Source organism: Triturus cristatus, chromosome 9 (assembly GCF_964204655.1).
Source record: "Triturus cristatus chromosome 9, aTriCri1.1, whole genome shotgun sequence".
NCBI classification, from domain to species: Eukaryota; Metazoa; Chordata; class Amphibia; order Caudata; family Salamandridae; genus Triturus; species Triturus cristatus.
In genome coordinates, this window is record NC_140592.1 from 976,397,405 (window position 1) to 976,416,753 (window position 19,349).

General features: G+C 43.5%; 1 pseudogene; it reads left to right on the forward strand.

Annotated features, from left to right (window-relative positions):
• Window positions 1-17,741, forward strand: part of LOC146799160 (small ribosomal subunit protein eS1 pseudogene) — a 48,159-nt pseudogene extending 30,418 nt beyond the window's left edge.
• The last annotated feature ends 1,608 nt before the right edge of the window (window positions 17,742-19,349 follow it).

Here is a 19,349-nt window from a genome sequence, read left to right on the forward strand (position 1 = left end):
CATGTGTATGTTATGTTATGATATATTTTGTAATGTTAAGTTACTTGCATTTATAGACTGCACTTTCAACCATGAGGGTATCCTGGAGCTGTGCACAGTGAGGATTCTAGCCTCAAAGGCAGGATGGGTTATTCGAAGAGCCATGTCATCAGCTACTTGCAAAACTCAAGAAGAGAGGAGAAGGCTCTCATTTGTACTTCAAAGTCAATTCACACTTTAGGTTTGATGAAAGAGAAGGATAGATTGTTGGTTCTGTTGTCAGAGGCAGCCCCACTGCTCTTTGAGCAGTGCAAAAAAGGAAAAATAAAATGATACTAACGTAACATTATTATCATTTTATTTTTCCTTACTGAGGGAGGTTTGTGGGGTGGGATTGGGAAGGGCTGTAGTCACAGCCAGCATGGGAGGCGTGGTAGGGGCACTTAGCGGCGCATGACGATTTGGCCAGCAGTCTTGGGCTGGCCAAACAGTCATGCACACTTGCATGTTCTCCACTGCCGGTATTGTATAGCCATTTGGGGAGAACATGCACAGACTCATAGTCCCCATCCTGAGTGCCAAACCATAGCACTCAGGCCAATCATGATGCTGCTGTTGTGGTGACAGCAGCATCGTTATTGGCTTAGGGGAGCCTTTGTGTGCTTCCTGCAGGAACTAAAGAAGACGGAGCTGGACAGAGGTAACAGCCAGCAGCCAGGTAAGTAATTTAATTTATTTTTCTACCTTCCTATACCTTTTATGACCCCACCCCACCCGTACTTTTCAGTGGCAGCCACCACTAATTACGGTGAGTACACCACTGCTTCTGTTCCTGTGTATGCATGGGATTTCTGTGAGAAGAAGTCAGGCAGAGTGGACGTGTCTGGAAGGTTGGTGGAAGGAGATGCTGCTGTTCAGGTATAACGGTCCTGTGTTGTAAAGGGCCTTGAACGTGTGGATGAGGAGTTTGAACTGTGCATGCTTGTGTATCGGGAGCCAGTGGAGCTGCCAGAGGTGTAATGTCATGTGAGTCCTGCATGGAAGATTGAAGATGAGCCTGGCTGATGCATTCCAGATGTTTTGTAGGCTTCTGGGGAGCTGCTTGGTGATTCCAGCATAGAGGGTGTTTCCCTTGTCCAGTTTACTGGTGGTGAGGATGTGGGTGAAGGTTTTTCTGGCATTGCTACGGAGTCTTTTACGAAAAATTAATTCATTCTCAAAGTGTGGAAATAGGAAGCAGTGTACGGGGTAGCAAATATAGATGTCTATTGTGGAAGGTCTTTCATATGACTATGATTTGCTTAATGCCATCAGTGTATATCCCATACGAAAATGGCAGAACGAGTAGAGATTGTTGATGTGCTCTTTCATAAAATCATATAATTGTGTTAGGAGCAGATGGTAAATACTGAGCATCCTTGAAAAACATTTACTAACATTCACGTTGAACTCAACTCCAAGAATGAAGTTGTAGTTGCAGGTGTAAAACAGTGAGGGGCTTATTTACTAGCCCATTGCGCCGCCATTATGTCGCTTTTTTCCATATTACAGGCGACGCACTTGCTTCGCAAGGGGCTTGCCAATAAGTCTCTGAGTTAGTTAGAGAGGAGGAAAGTTCACTACATTATGGCCATGCCAACCAGTGGTAAAATGTGCACACTACGCAAGAGATTTTCTAATTTCAATGCAACTCAACGCAGCACCCAAATTTGTGCACTGTTTTGTGCACGGGTGAGTTGGCCTGCTGCTTTGTCTTCCTCTGCAGTTGTACTCTTAAAGGTAGCCTTGTGTGACTCACAGCCGTTCAGAGGTCACTTAGAACTATCAAGCATGGGATTTCTACTAGAAGTATACTGTTCCAGGATACACTCCTATATCCAGACAAGCACCGAAGGATCCCACACACCGGGTGTGTGCTGTGAAACTCAGCAGAAATACACTGCGTGGGGTTCTTTGAGAAACAAAAATATTTTGCTTTGTTATCAGTTGCTTGAAGGAGGCATTCGTTTTTGATTCAAACCCCAGTCGGCCTATCTTAGTAGACTGGGCTTTGCATCAAAAACTATGAGTAATTGCACTGTAATGCCTTAGTGACTCTCCCTTGAGTTACAATTGACACAAAACTGTGTACAGCTCTGTTTAATTTGAAGAAAGGGCTGCTTTTAAATGCAAAATACCCTTTTGACTGAAAGGTAAACCACTTGAACCATTTTGCATGACTTTGCACCTCTTTGAGACAGTGCAAACTGTTAGTAATTCTGGATCTACACGTCAATAACCAATCACTAGGTCAGCTTTCTTACTAGTGCCATAGCAACTGGAGGAGGTACAGCTGGTGCACATTTTTCACCACAAATCCAGGACAGGGCGGTTTACTTAGTGGTGAAAGTGGGGGCCATGGTAGTCCAGTGGGTAGCTGAAAGTAAGTTTCAAGATATACAGTCATTGTGGACAGAATCTTTCCAACATGTTTCCAAGCCTGGCAGCCTTCAAGACTTAATTGATGCATGCATATCCTTAATATCAGGGCATTCAGCCTATATATTGAAGACTCATTTTTCTATTATTTGAGCACATGCTAAGCACGAGGGACCTTTAACAAGTAACCAATTACCTGAGTTAATAGGATAGTGATATAACAAGAAAGTTTGTTTTCCCTGTCCAATGGAAAGTCAATACTGAAATTTGAAAGTATTCAGTGCAACTTGGGGGCAGATTTACTAGCCCCATGCGCTGCCAGTACGTCACTTTTTGTGACACATTGGCAGTGTATTTCTCTACCCTATATTTAAAAGGAATAGAAAAGCCACCCTGCGTGGCTTTTCCTGTCCTTGTAAATACAGCCCCTTTACACACAGCACTTTGCGTGAAAGGGGTGTTCCATGGGTGTTGTTGTGGGTGTTCCCACGCAACGCCCATGGAACCAGACACATTTCAGGATTTACGAGGAATTGTAAACCTGGAAATGCGTCCATATGCTGCGCCACCCTAGGGGTGGCGCAGTGAGGCACAATGAGGAGAAATGTTTTAATTTCTCCTAGCTCTTTTCCTCTTTCAATGCTTGCTGCATTCTACAGCAAGAGGAAAATGCCTGCATTGATTGTTTTCATGCGCGAAGGTGCCCCTTCCTGCACAAAAACAATCTCCCCATGACCCAGGCATCCTCTGATCCTACAACAAATGTTGATTGACTCTACATCCTTTTTAGCATCCTGTGATTCTGCTTTCTGCCCCTTCGGATGTAAGGCTTGCCCCCCCTAGCAGCCTGGTACTGCCCTGTTTATTTCACTACTCGCTGTGTACCACCTGTTTGTGATTATTGTGACTTTAATTGTTTGGTATTCTTATCTGATATCATTACTGGAGCTGTATTCTCCCTTCCTTCGGTTGTGTATCACTTGTACTCTCCCTTCCTTCCTTTTGTAAAGCGCTCTGATATCCCTCGGGATCTGGTTCGCGCTATATAAAACTTTATAATATTAAAAAATTAAAAAATAAATCCTTGCACCATGGCAGTTGTTTGTGCACCAGTGCAGGGAAGAGCACAGGTATGCAACATATGATTGTAAACATGTGGCATTCCTGTGCTCTGAAAGTGCTGCACCGTGGCACAGCCAAAGAGCTTGCGGTGCCACGCTGCGGAACTTTCTTGTAAAACTACCCCATGGTTTCTAATGCCCAAGTACCTGTTCTTCTCAATTATTTTGTGACCTGTGGGGAAAGCCAACACAATACCAGACCTGGAAGAAGCCTAGAGCCATTTGCTTGTGATGGCAACGAGGTCAGCCTGAGATAGATCCATATTGGATGCATTTCAGAGTTTTTTGGGGGTAGTGACCATATATTTTAAGACATTGCTTTACAACGATTGTAGTTAATGAGTACATTTACTTTATGCCCACTAATGTCCTTAATCTCAACAGTAATACAAGCAGATGTAGCAAGTTAAGCGATAGTACTTAATTCAGTGCATAGCTGGATAGTTGTTCCTTGCCCTAGCACAGTTTTCGAAATCCAGTCTGTGCTTGATGGTGCTTATTTTCCATGTCGCTGGCAACTGGCCTCTACAACCATGGAGGTTTGCTGTGAACCGACACAGTTGGTTATACTGTCAATACTCCTAACTGCAGACGGCCCATCTATGGCTATGCGGCACCTTCTTCCCTATGTATACTGGCTGCCAGACTGTTGAATACTAAAACAGCGACATGATTAAGCATTCACTAAAGACATGAATTCTCTCTAGTTAAAACATGTTTCTCGTCTTATGTTGACTAATGTCCGGACTCCATTTTGTATTGTCATGTCTCCACGTGCTTTGCACGAGAAGAGTCCTACCTTTTCGCTAGTTGTTCTTGTAATCTGCCTAGTAACAGTCTATAAATAGTTCCTTTGTCCGTCTGGCGCATGCCCAGACTTGACCACATCTGTTATCAGTTAGTCCTTGTTTGACCATGTTTTCGCGGGCTCAGGAAATTGTTAACTCCGCCCACATATTGATCCTGTATCGAAAATGACCATAAATGGTAATGAATTTTGCTCTATGTTGTATCCACCCACTTATGAGCCCCTCTGTTGTGTATAAAAGGGGACCACGTACGCAAGTTCTGTGTGCTACTCTATGCAATACTGAAGAGTGTTCTGTAGGTTGTAGGACCACCCTTAAGGGTTAATAAACTCTGTCTTTGTATTTGCAGTTTCCGTGCCAACTTCCTTCTAGCTTTTGTTACAGGAGAGCGAACCCTTGTATTCTGCGGGCCTAGCTGGGGCCTGTACTCATCAATTGGCGCCCAACGTGGGGCTCATCGGCGACTCGGATGCTCGAAGGATTGGTCGTGACGAAGGTGAGGAATTTGGCCGGGGATGTGATCACTGCCAGTGGCGTTTTTTAGTCCTGGCATCCCGAGGTTTCTTCCTTCCCTTCCGAGCTGACCATCTGGGTGGCGCCGGTCCTCGACTGAGACCTCTTCTGTCGGTTTGCCGTGTGATAGCCGTTTGGGTGAATTTTGGAACTTGGCAGTTGGAATCTGGACACTCTTGATTGGTAAGAACCGTAGTACGGTACTTGCTCCGAGTTTTGAAGCCTGGGTTGGCTATTTGAGTTTGATTTGTGATGACCGGTCATATTTTGTATTGATTATTGTGAGAATATATGCGTTGCAACACATATAGGCAGGTAATGTGGAGATATTTCTCCGGAGTTGTTTAAATCTGAACGGCGCAACGTTTAAGTGCCATTTTTGATAATGCTGCATATTTTGCATTATTTTTGAGCATGCCTGCTTTTAGCGCACTCCGTAAGTGGTGCTGCTGCTCTGGAAACCGGTTAAATCTTGAGGAATCTGCTCCAGCCCCCCCAGAGGGGACTCCTAATAGGGATATGTATGTGAAGCATGGTATTTCCTCTATAATGTACAGCACAGTGTGGAGGAAATACACCAAAAAGGATCCTGAGTTACGATGGCCTTTGTATGGATCGTTTGATATGCGTAAGATTGAGTATGTGGAACAGTGTATGTGTAAACGGCGTGCTCGGCAAGACATGTTTGAATGTGTACGGTTATGGGTGAAGGAAGTGCGTGAGTGAGAGAAACGTGAGAAAGCGCTGATTGATAAAGAGCAACGGAAAAATGATCATGTGAGAGCACAGGAAGCGAAGCGTCGGGAGGAAAGAGAACTGGCGGAGAGACAAGAGAAAGAGCGTAGGTTGCAAGTCTCGGGTCAATATGCTGTCCGCCAGCCACTTTATCCTGTCCTTACTAATCTCGAAGATGATTTTCATTTATTAGATCGCTCTCCGCCACCTTATGTTGGCGCGTCTGCCCCGAGGTCACAGGACTCTGAATCGGTTTCGGATAAGGTAGACACGCGGTCCATGTTATCAACTGAGCGTATGGGTGAGCTTCGGAAAATTTCTCTTCGCGCGCTTAAAGGCAAGCTATCTCTTACTGAATTATTGGAATTTTTGGGAAGTTGGCAGGATAGAGAAAAGTTATATTTTGTTGACACCTTTTCTGACGAAGTGATTGCTGCCTTTCGGAAATATTCTGATGTTTTTGAGCCTGATGATGTAGTATCAGATTCTAAAGCATTACGTAACGGTGTCTTTTCTCCCTCCAAGGTACCCGATGCGGTTCGACGGCTGTTTACATTGCGGGACGCGATGCTTGAACTTAAAGAGAGAGCGCGCCAAAAGACAGGGGAGAAGGAAACATCGGATTCACACGCCGGCGGAAAACAATCGTCTACCTTCCATTCAGATAAGAGCGAACTAGTGCATGCTAAACCGATGCGAGAGGCGGCACCTTTGTATGTTCCTCCTAAAGGAGCTGGAACTAGTTCAGACATGTCTTCCGCCGATGCTAGGGGATATTTTGTGTATAATTGGGTTTATACTCCCTGGCATAGGACTGATGTTATGGCATTGAAGAATGCATTAACTGACCCCCGCAAGAATCCAGCGGCCTTTTACGAAGAGGTCGAAGGGGCCTTGAATTCTTGTACTATGACTTTAGCAGATATAGATTTGTTCTTTGGGCTCATTTTACCACCGGATATGTGGCGATCTGTGCGGAAGGTGGATGATCAAGCCGCGTTTAAGGCTAAGTGGTCTGAGATTGAGGATGAGGATAGGGAGAGAAAGCTCGCGCAAAAACCCCCTCAGCTTATTTTAGATCTCCCTGCCGCTATCTTGACCAAGTTGAAAACAATTATTCCCCCTAAAAAGATTGACTGGAATATGTTAGCCTCATGTAAACAGAAGGTTGATGAATCAGTTTCAGACTTCTTTACGCGCTTTGAGGAAACATTTCATGATTTCAGTGGTCAGTCGCTTACGGATGATACGGGTCGACATCTTTTTGTTGATAAATATGTGGCGAATTTATTACCGGGAATAGCAGCTCGATTAAAGGCGAGTGAAAGTTCCTGGTCCACCTCGTCTCCGGCATCCCTCCTGACTATGGCTCAGTATTATGAGCGTCAGGAACAAGAAGCGAAGGGGAATGAGGAGAAGAAATCGAAAGATTTGAAAACTAAGGTGATGTTAGCACAAGTGTATGGTCCGCCTCGTCGGGGTGTTGAGAGAGGTAGAGGAGGATTCTATGGTCCCCCTTCGGGTCGGTCAGATGTTAATAGAAATCAATGTGCATATTGTAAACAGTTGGGTCATTGGGCCAGGGACTGTCCGGTACTATATGCACCCCGTCAGGGACGTGGGCAGGGACCGTCGAGAGGTAGAGGGAGCTTTTCGAATTTTAGAGGGAACTCTAAGGATCGTGCTCGATTTGAGCCTAACGTACAGCAACGAGACAGACCTAATGTATTTGACCAGCAAAATCAGTATCAAATGTCTGGGAATGATCGTTCTGGGTACCATGATTCGCAGCATGCGTAGGATTGCGTTGGATGGGGGTTGGAATCAGTTGAAGTGCCGGTTGATCAGAGGGGTCCTTATGTTTCAGCAAATGTTCTGGGTTCTACTGATCGGTTCCTAGTTGATACAGGAGCTACTCGCAGTGCGCTGTCCAAACAATTGGTTCCGAGGGCTCCCCCATCTGGCTTAATGGTTACCTCGGTAGGGTTTGATGGTACACTCTCTTGAAGCCCTCTATCCCGACCCCTTGCATTCCGTGTTGAACAACTTTCTGCACCTTGTCCGTTTTTGCTTGCCCCGAACACGCCTTGACAACATTATGGGTCTTGATATGCTTAAGCACTTCAGAGCTACGATCCGCTGCTCCCCTACTGGAGTACGTGTGATATTAAATGACAATCATCCCATGACAGAACGGATGTGTGTGGTTGCAGAGGATACTGTATTAGCTTCTCTCCCTCGTACTTTGTGGGCCACTTCGGATACTGATGTGGGACAGATGGTGATTCCGCCTGTCCACATTAGTGTCCAGGAGGGTGCTGTGTTACCGCACCTCCCTCAGTATCGTATTTCCCAGGAGGGGGAGGAGGCACTCATACAGATTGTGCAGGATTTGATTAAGGTAGGAGTATTGGAGGAAGTTCCCTACAATGTCTGCAACAGTCCTATTTTACCCATTTTGAAGAAAGATACTGATACTAGGGTTTATCGTTTTATTATTGACTTAAGGGAGGTGAATAAGATAGTGATACCTCAGTATCCAGTGGTTTCTGATATCACGACGTTACTTACTCTGGTCCCACCAACGGCGACCACATTTTCAGTTATCGATTTGAAAAATGCTTTCTTTTCGATTCCTATTCATCCTGATAGCCGGTACCTCTTCGGCTTTACTTTGAATAATAGGTCTTATAGATTTTGTAGAGTCCCTCAGGGTTATACCGAGAGTCCTAGTATTTACAGTCAAGCATTGAAAAGACAATTGGATTCCTTTGTTTTGCCTGATGGTGTCGCCCTTATACAATATGTCGACGACATCTTGTTGGCGGCCGACACTCCTGAGCTGTGTGAGAGGTGGACGTTATCCTTGCTTTCCTTTTTGGCATCCCACAATCACAAAGTGTCGAGGAAGAAATTGCAATTCTGTAGACCAAAGGTGACTTATTTGGGTCACCTTTTGTCTAAGGAGGGGCGTGCACTCACACCAGATCGTATTCAAGCAATTTTGGACACGCCAGTACCTTCCACACAGAAGGATGTGCGTGCATTTTTGGGTCTTGCTTCTTTCTGTAGGCAATGGATATTGGGGTTCTCACACATAGCTAAGCCATTATTAGCACTTTTGACAAAAGATACCCCACTTCCTCTTCCCTGGTCAAATGAGTGTGAAATTGCCTTTCAGCAATTGCGACAAGCCCTTTGTTCAGCACCAGTGTTAGGGACCCCTGATTATACGAAGCCCTTTACATTGTATGTGCATGAGAAAGATGGATGTGCATTATCGGTTTTAGTGCAGATGCACGGCGACAAGCAGCGCCCTTGTGCATATTTTTCGGCTGTACTTGATCCTGTTGCCCGAGCATTGCCTGGTTGTTTTCGCTCGGTTGCGGCGACAGCTGTGTCAATACGCCAAAGCGAGGGAATTGTGTTATCTCACAAGCTGTTGGTATTAGTTCCCCATGCTGTTGATGCCTTGCCCAATCAGACAAAGACGCAGCATTTGACCAGTGCTCGTTTAACGGGATATGAGTTGACGCTTTTGGCTCCTCATATTACGTTAAAGAGGTGTGCAACGTTAAATCCAGCCACATTGTTGCCGTTCCCGGAAACTCAGTCTGAAGCACAAGGAGCACATGACTGTATTCTTGTGACTGAGGAACAGACAAAGGGTCGTATTGATCTCCAGGATACGACCTTTACAGATGTAGATGGAGAACTGTGGGTGGACGGATCATGCCTGAAGCTACCAGATGGTACGACTTCAGCAGCGTATGCAATTACCACATTATAAACAATAGTGGAGACAGCACGCATACCGCAGAAATCAGCTCAGGCAGCGGAACTGATAGCATTAACACGAGCATGTGAGCTCAGTGCAGGATTGTGTGTGAATGTTTATACAGATAGCTGCTATGCCTTCGGAGTAGCGCACGATTTTGGCCTACTCTGGAAGGAGAGAGGGTTTCTAACGTCACATGGAGCACAGATAATGTATGGAGAGTTAGTTCACAACCTTTTGACTGCATTAACATATCCAAAGAAGATTGCTATAGTTAAATGTAGTGCTCATAAAAAGGTGGTTGATAAAGTTGGAGAAGGGAATGCTTTGGCAGATCGGGTGGCACGAGAGACTGCGATGCAGCCTGGCTCTACTGCAATGTATGTTGTGAAGTCACAGGTAGAAAGATGGCACGATGCTAGGAGAGAAGTGCTGGAGATACAGAGGACCGCTTCTGATAAGGAACGGGAGCAATGGTCCAATGATGGAGAATTAGATGATGAAGGGTGTTGGAGAAGCAAGCAGATGGATAAATGGAAGTTACCCACAGCTTTTGTACAACCTATGGTTCAGATGGCACATGGACTAGCGCATGTCGGAGCTTCCGCCATTGTCAAATTACTCACACGAGTTTGGGAGCAACCGGAGATCGCTAGTACGGCAAAAAGGGTAGTGCAGACTTGCATGATTTGCCTGAGGTATAACCCAGGAAAGGGAACATGAACTCCAGCAGGAGGATTTGCAACACCTACTGCACCTTTTGAGGTTTTGCAGATGGATTACATTCAGCTTGAGCGCTGTAACAATCTGAAGTATGTTCTAGTAGTGGTTTCTGCCTTCAGCAAATGGATTGAGGCATACACTACGAAAGACAATACTGCAATGACTACAGCCAAGATGCTATTGAAGGAGTTCTTCCCTCGATATGGTGTTTGTAGATTGTTGTGGAGTGATAACGGACCTCATTTTATAGCAGACGTTATCAAGTATGTCCTGAAAGGACTGGGAATTACCCAGAAATTTCATGCAGTGTTTCATCCTCAGTCTGCGGGATTGGTTGAGAAATATAACGGTACTTTGAAGCTTAAGATCGCTAAGATCCAAGCTTCGACTTCTTTGACTTGGCCAGATGCTTTACCGCGGGCATTATTGTCAATTAGATCGATACCGCATTCTCGGACCGGTCTCACGCCGTATGAGATCGTGTTCGGACGCCCAATGAATATTTGGGGTCCACCGAAACCGAAGTCAGTGTATGATGTACCTTGTGTAATGAGGAATGACTATCTGGCACAGTTAACGGATAATTTGGTTTCTATTCATCAACAGGTTCGAGAAGCGCTCCCTGATCGGTCCACAGGTGAAGGACATAACCTCCGGCCTGGAGACCATGTCATGATTAAGGTGTTTGAAAGGACGAACAGTCTGGAGCCGAGATGGGTTGGTCCTGAGCAGGTCTTGCTCGCAACGAGGACAGCTGTGCGAGTCTCCAATCGGAAGAACTGGATCCACTCCTTGCACTGTCGTAAAGTGCCGCCTGGATTAGTGGAGCCCGCTGTATTGACCGATCACCGAGAAATCCTGACTGCAGAGAAAGGCCGTGCTGTGGAACCGAACGACACTGAGGAGCTCTTCCCGGACCAAGCGATTCCTGGAGGAAGAAGATATCATTTCAGACCGAGGGAGTGATTTCTTTCTGTATCAGGACACGTTGTCAGAACGGCCCTTAGGTTAGTGGAACGGAGAGCCAATGAGGCAAGGGGGGGGATCAGCCCTGCATTAGTGTAGTGACACCCGTCTGGCCCGTTGGTGAAGAAATCAACGGCTGCCTAAGGGGAAGAGTTCTGACAACCTTTTTAGTTTCAGGAAGATATTGACTTTTACTATAAAATGGAGAAGAAGAAGATTTTTTGTGCGACAAGTTTTATTATCATTGTAGCTATTGTTGGTATAACCACGTGGTTTGTGGAGGATGTGACTCCTGCCCGTGAGTTGCTTGTTTTGACTACTCCAGTGCCTGAGGAGCACTACTTTTACACCCTTCCGTATCAAGAACTGAAGCATCGTCAGTCTTATTTGAATAATACTTTTATCCAGATATTGCATCATACCCATGTTGCTACAAATGCTACGAACTGTTGGATATGTGGTATGATGCCAGCTCATCAGAAGAAAGGAGGAACGCCGTTCATACCTCTTCCTTTCTCTCATAATGGCTCTTGTAGAGCATGGTACACTTTGCTTTTTGCCACTCGGAAACCTACAGTGGGACGATTACTTTTTAGACTTAATAGGGAATGTCATCAAGATAAAGAAGGCTATCCACAAGCGAATGGGACAATATGGGAGTGGGAAGAATATCGACCAGATAATGAATCGATCCCCTACATCTTCACGAACACCAGAGACACTGCTGGAAACGAACACTTTGTGATTCAAGTGGCACAAGCTCAAGCGGACCTGTGTGTTCAGAGTGTGGGTCATATTCCTGTTGGTGTTAGTGACTGTATTATTGTTTTGAATATAGATGGATTAAATAATAGTACTTTCTTAGCTTCCCTAATACGTATTTCGTATGTGGGAATAAGGGTTATTATCGCTTACCAGCCGGCTGGTCCGGAGTATGTTATGTAGCGTTTTTATTACCCCCTGTATTCTTAGCGCCTGCATCCTATCATAAAGATTTGAAGTTATTGAACAATGAACCTGTAAATAGGTATAAACGTACTCTATCTATTGATGATGTTGACCAAACTGACACTAGCTTACAGCAGTATGTTGATTTTAACTTAGGATTGTTTTTCTTTGTTGGAGCTGCTCTCAATAGTAGGAAGGTTCGACGATTAACAAGAGTAGTAGAGGCTGTAACGAATCAAGCTGCTGTTGCTCTTGGGAATCTTACGGAAGAATTACAAATCACTAGAATTGTTGCGTTGCAGAATCGTATGGTATTAGATGTTATGTTAGCAGACAGAGGTGGAGCATGTAGGATTATCGGAAGTAGCTGTTGTGTATTTATTCCCGACCACACGCCATCAGTCTATAACGCTATTAATAAATTGCATAGAATTGCAGCTGAGATCCATACAGAAAATGGCACTTGGACCTTTTCTGGATGGTTTTGGACATTGATCACTACATGGGGATGGAAATTTTAACTGGTCTCTGTATTATTGTAGCAGTTCTGTTTTCATGTTGCATCTGTGTTCAGTGTGGTCCTTTACTCTGTTCTTTATGTGTGTCATTCTGTATTCCTGATAAGAAAGCTATTGCCAATGTCATCTATCAGAAACATTTACACAAAGAGGTGGAAGAGATGATGAAAATTGACATATATGATGATTATCCTAACAAGCCGAATGTCTTCAGTGAATGCTGAAAGGGTCGTCTGTTGAAAACTAAAACAGCGATATGATTAAGCATTCACTAAAGACATGAATTCTCTCTAGTTAAAACATGTTTCTCGTCTTATGTTGACTAATGTCCGGACTCCATTTTGTATTGTCATGTCTCCACGTGCTTTGCACGAGAAGAGTCCTACCTTTTCGCTAGTTGTTCTTGTAATCTGCCTAGTAACAGTCTATAAATAGCTCCTTTGTCCGTCTGGCGCATGCCCAGACTTGACCACATCTGTTATCAGTTAGTCCTTGTTTGACCATGTTTTCGCGGGCTCAGGAAATTGTTAACTCCGCCCACATATTGATCCTGTATCGAAAATGACCATAAATGGTAATGAATTTTGCTCTATGTTGTATCCACCCACTTATGAGCCCCTCTGTTGTGTATAAAAGGGGACCACGTAGGCAAGTTCTGTGTGCTACTCTATGCAATACTGAAGAGTGTTGTGTAGGTTGTAGGACCACCCTTAAGGGTTAATAAACTCTGTCTTTGTATTTGCAGTTTCCGTGCCAACTTCCTTCTAGCTTTTGTTACAGGAGAGCGAACCCTTGTATTCTGCGGGCCTAGCTGGGGCCTGTTCTCATCAAGACAAATGTAACTTGTTTTTGGTAGATTAAGGCAAACAGGAAAATGAGAAAACCTAGCACTTGCCTAGGTGCATGTAATAAACTCATGGGGCTGGCAAGACAGCTTAAGATGTGTCTGGGCCAGACAGAAAGTTCAGAAAGCCTATGAAGTCCCAAAGGGCCAGTATTAGCAAGCGCCTGGTTAAGAAAATGGAGGTTAGAGGCTATGTCCATGTCGTTGCATTGCTATCACTCTGCTCCACTGGCTTCACAACTTAGTTAGGCTACATCTTGTGGGAGTGGATTTTTGGGAGAAAGGAACCCAAATTATTATAATTGCAAATTTTGAATGAAATAATTTAGAATATTAATTACAGTGCAAAAAGAAAAATGTCTATACCGTTTCTTGTGAATATGGTGGATACCAAAAATCTCATAACCACTAATCATCGGCTAAATCATGGACTTGTAGGGACAGATTTACAAGCCCCTTGCGTAACTTTTGCGCCGCCGTTGCCTCACTTTTATGCCGCAGCCACGGCGTAAATGTTGCGGCCCATTTACTACGTGACGCATCTAGGGAGATGTGTCACGTTGTAAACCCCCGCGTCACATTATACCTGCGCCAGGTATAATGTATGCAGGGTGGGCGTTCCCATGCAAAAAGCCATGTAGAAATGACACAGTGAAATTTACAACATTTCACGGAATCACTTTACACCTTTGCTGCATCAAAATTCCTACGCCTGCTCAGACCAGGCGTAAGGAATGACGCAGGGCTTTTTAAGTGGGACTCACCTCTCTGTTGTGAAACATTGCTGGAGTTGCGTCACATTCCTGAGCAACTCCAGCAATGCGCCGCTTTTGGGTCAACAAATGCGTCCGAATTTCTGATGCATCTGTCAATCCTTGCGCCATGATGTGCCATATTGTAAATACGGCGCATCCATGGTGACGCAAAGTTTTGCATGGTAGCGCAGGGAAAGTGACGCATCTCTACAGATGCGTCACTTTCTTGTAAATGTGCCTCGTAGAGTGGATACCTGTCTGTATGGTAAATGTATTTATTTGTATATATTTTTCTCCTCAAGTACATCCTTGCATCAGTATCACTCTCACTAAAGACGTGATATTCCTACATTCATCTGTCTGCTTTGCATTACTGTTTTCCACGTAAATTCAGTGTTGTATTTCCAGGGACTTTAAACATTATGCAAGAATGAATACTCCTTTCCATATAATTATTTCTTGGGTATTTCCATGGTTCTTGGCGATGTGTCTAGAATGCTGTCTACATTGTGATGGAAAGCTGATAATTCACATCGTTCTGCACCTGAATCAGACACACAGAGTGTCTCTATGAGGGGAGCTGCTTATGCCAGAGGATGTGCTGATGGCATTGAAAGGATCCATGATAATAAAGCAGACTCAGAGCTCTTTTCATCTGAGTTTAGTGTGCCGCCTTTAGAACACTCCAGGCGTTTTATCAGCTGAAACTGTGAGATTGCAAAAAGCTCTCTTAACAAGCACCCACGCCTGTGACCTGTAAAGAATGGCAAGTAGTTTCTCCATTTCACATGTGTAGTGCCCGGTAAGTATCAATCAATCTATCAGCATTTGTAAAGCACGACACTGACACCCCTGGGAGTTTCTGGGTGCTGTGGTGGGAGGTCTCTGTTGAAAAGTCAGGTCTTAAGAAAACTGAGGGAAGAAACAAGTAGAAAAAGGCAAAACAGGAGGGCAGAAAAATAAGCACAAAAGGCAAAACAGAGGGCAGGAAATGAGCTGAAAAGGCAAAACAGAGCAGGAAAAGGCAAAACAGACAGCAGAGTGTAGCAGAGTGCAGGTAAGTTAGACAGTAGAATTGTCCCAGAGGGAGCTGGGATGAGGACCTTCTTAATGGCGTCACGCTGTGGCCTCCCTTAATTAGGTCCTGTGGGGAGGGCAGGGCACTGGGTGGCTGGAGGAGGGATACGGCAGGAGGTGGGAAGCGGTGGGAAGAAGGAAGAAGTAAGCAGAAAAGACAGAACAGAGGGCAGAAAAACAAGCAGAAAATGCAAAATGAAGGGCCAAAAAAGAACCGAAAAGGCAAAACAGAGCAGAAGAGGGCAAAACAAAGGACATAAATATGAGCAGAAGACCAGAAGTGGTAGCAGAAAAATGAGCAGAAAAGGCAAAACAGAGGATAGAAAAACTGGCAGAAACAGGTAAAACAGAGCAAGAAATGAGCAGAGGAGGCACAAACAGAGGACATAAAAATAGTCAGAAAAGGCACAACAGAGCAGGAGATGGCAAACAGATGACAGAAAAACAAGCTGAAAGGAACAACAGAGGGCAGAAAAACTAGCAGAAAAGCTAAACAAAGCAGCAAACGAGCAGAGGAAACACAAACTGAGGCAGCAGGTAGACAGACAGCAGAGGGTAGCAGACTGCATGCAAGCTGGACAGGAGAGCTGTTGCATGGGTAAGTGGCACGAGGACTTGCTCTCACATACTGTCCTTACCAGGAATTAGAAGAAGTAGTAATCAATTAACCTGTCAGGTAAAAATTGGAAAGATGAAACTGTTATAATCCTGTTTTAGGCCCATGTAGCGAAGCAGCTTATTTCTAACACTCTCCTCACAATAACATTTCAGCTGTGAACTTTTGCACATACTTGGGTGTGTGACAATGTTGGATTTGTTTCCCTGAAACTAAACTAGTTTCACAAAACACAAAGCCTTGAACATTATGTACAAGGTCTCTTTTCACACTGTGTACAAATGTCAACTCTATCTTCATCCAAGGGGCGACAGAGCTATCTAAATATCCATACCATCCTAATCTATACGCACATCGCAAGGCTGCTTTCTATTATAAAAGATGAGCATCCCAATAGATTAGCAGATGGGGCACTCCAGCTGACACCAGATGTCCATGTATGCTCAGAATTAACCACACAGCGGTCTGACATCTCATGAGGGGTGTCCAGTTTGTGACTAAGATGGGGTCCGTCATTCTCTCTCCCTAGGTAATAGCGTTGGATAGTCCCTTGATGGGATTCTTGGCTTTACACCTACACACTAGGTACCCTTAGAATATGGTTCGCATAGTAGGAGTACTCTCGATTACTGTCTGGTTCTATATGACAGCATATATACTTTGTTTTAGCACCATGGTAGAACTATATCTACTATTCACACTTTTGGTACTTGTAATCACTTTTATCTGATTCTGTCTATGAATCATTGCATAACATGTATTCTATACTAGAATAACTTTGGTTCAATAAATATATTGAAAACGTCCCACTATGTATTCTCTGTATACTGTATACTTCTCTGGGAATAAGTGAGCACGAGTGACTGAGCGAAAGGTTCTGCACTGTTTCCACGATCTCTGAGGGGTCAGTGTTGTCATGTTCGGTGGTTGCCAGGAACCATTTTCTTCCTGGTAGGTTAGGGAGGCTTATGGTGCACTGTGAGATAGCTGGTCTATAGGACAACATATCCTGCTGTTGTGTCCGGAATCAGTCTTGGCACCAAGCCCCTAGTTTATGTTGTCCAAACAATGCATAGATCCTACAGATTAGTACGAACTACATGACCAAACGATAAAGATGGAATCATAATTATATTTAAAGCTGTGGGATATTGCATATTTAGGGACGAGGAATAAAGCTTTTGACATAGGTTGCAAGTGAGAAACTAATTTCACATTGTAACACAGGACACTAATTCTTTATATTATGCTATCTATATCTTTAGTTCCCCAAGCACAAACATACCAGTTGTCAAGAACAAACTGATCACAGGAGGCAAGTTATATCCTAAACAAATTGTTGACCCCTTCTCTAAAACGGATAGGTATGATGTCAGAGCACCACCAGCAATATTCAATATCCGCAACATTGGAAAGACTCTAGTCACCCAAAGCCAGTGGACCAAAAAGGTCTTAAAGGCTGTGTTTTTGAGGTGAGTCTTGCTGAGTTCCAGAATGAAGAAGTGGCCCTCTGGAAATTTTAGTTTCTTGCTACAGAAGATTTCTAAGGCAAAAACTGCCTCAACAATTTCCACTGAATAAATCTCACCCCAGACAAAATGTGATCCATGACTAAACTAAGATTAAGTCTCATTTTAAAGTGAAGACAGCTTCTCCAATTTTTCTCTGTTGGTTTCACCAAGAAAAGCACCCTATGACCAGTATCAGCAGATGCATAAGACTCACAGGAAAATGAGGGCAATTATGACCGGTGAGGTGTAGACAAATGACTTGAAAGAAGTGGTCAACAAGTTGGTCCTAGACATTGAGAAGACTTGCCAGTCGATCTACACTTGTCATAATGTTTATGTACAGAAGGATAAGATGGCTAAAAAGCCAGAGTTGAAACTAGGAAAATTAATGGAGCTGCATGGTATCACGAGGAAACCTGCTAGAGACTAAACTTGTGAAAATGTGAAAAAGGCTGATGTCTATGAGCTCCCTGTGTAAGAATCATTCTAAATTGTTCAAATATCTGCAAAAGAAATACAAAATGTATGCAAATAAATTGTACCTGGTCATTTTAGCCTTGCCACCCTGAATGGATGAACTACAGATAAGTCCGCTTTTTAGCTTAGGCATGATTGGATTGGCCATTGTTGCTCCCCTGTGGACCTCATTACAAGTGTCCCTGCACCAACGCGGTTTTGTTTGCCCTTCTGAGTTACTGACACTGTGGGCATCTATAACTCCAGGGGTTGATAGAACAAGTATTAAAGTGAAACTCAGAGAGTATCTTTAGTAATAAGTAATTAAGAGGGAAATCTGAAATGCTTGTCCTGATTTCCCTGGTTCTTCCTAATTTCTGGCCTGTGTTTCACTTTTAGATCCACAAGATCAACAGAGTTACTGTAAATCTTGGAATCCTGGTGTGGCTGACAACTGCTATTATCATCCCCATTATGACTATTTTAACACTTGTAATTGACCCCTGCATTTCAAAGAATCTTTATCAATGGAACTCACTTGTATTAGTGTCACTAAATTGCCATATGATATTGTATTCATGCAATGATGGAAATATTGTGCGATATGAAGAACACTAGTTTATATTATCCTTCTGATATGGAGTTTACAAGTTCCAGTCTCTTCTGGTCTTCTTAGAACCCTACCTCCATTCTATGATTGATTTTATAGTGGAAATCAACATCCATGCATTCTTTTTTCAGAAGGATGAAAACTTTTCAAGTGACTTACATTCACCCAGGATCTAAATTTCACACTGAAGCACAATGACACTTTAAAGCTACCTATATCAACTCTGGGCTCTAGTTTTGCACTGACATCTTTATAAACTGAAGTTCTCTAGTGTCTTCAAATGACACTGAAAATTAGATGAGAATTGAAGCTGATCTTGTAATTTGCTATTTTTCAAATCAGAAACAATTTCAGGTACCGACCTTTACATCATGTCCACGTAGTTCTCTGGTGACTAGTGGTCCATAGCTTACCACAGGAATAAAACTCTTTCTTTAGATTGTCAATTAGTTAGGAAGACAGACATATTTTCCAATTATTTAGCAATCAATCTGTGACTCTCACACTACTGATTATGATGTAACATCCATGCATCACTAGATGAATACCCAGTAATAATTACATATTTTGAGTCCAAGATATCTATTGTCCTATGCTGACTAATTTGGATTACAAAGAAATCCCAGAACCCTTAACAGTCCCCTTGTTATTAAATACCTGGGAAGCCTCTCTCAACAACATTATTGTTTGTTTGAACCGCTATGTCTGCAGCTTCCGGCATTAAAGGCTTAATTTAAATTTGGGTGGCAAATTAAGATCATCAAAAGTGTAAAATCTGAAGGAGAATCCTTCAGTTGAATTTTCTTTACTTTATTATCTACATAATGGAGAAAATCCTTATTGTGGGATTGTACAGGACACTGTTTCACAAGGGACACACTAGGAGCAAAAATTAACATTCTCACAATTTTCATTAAAGTTTCACAAGAGTTTCACAGACGTTTGACAAAAGGCCTATTTGCATTTGTTTTT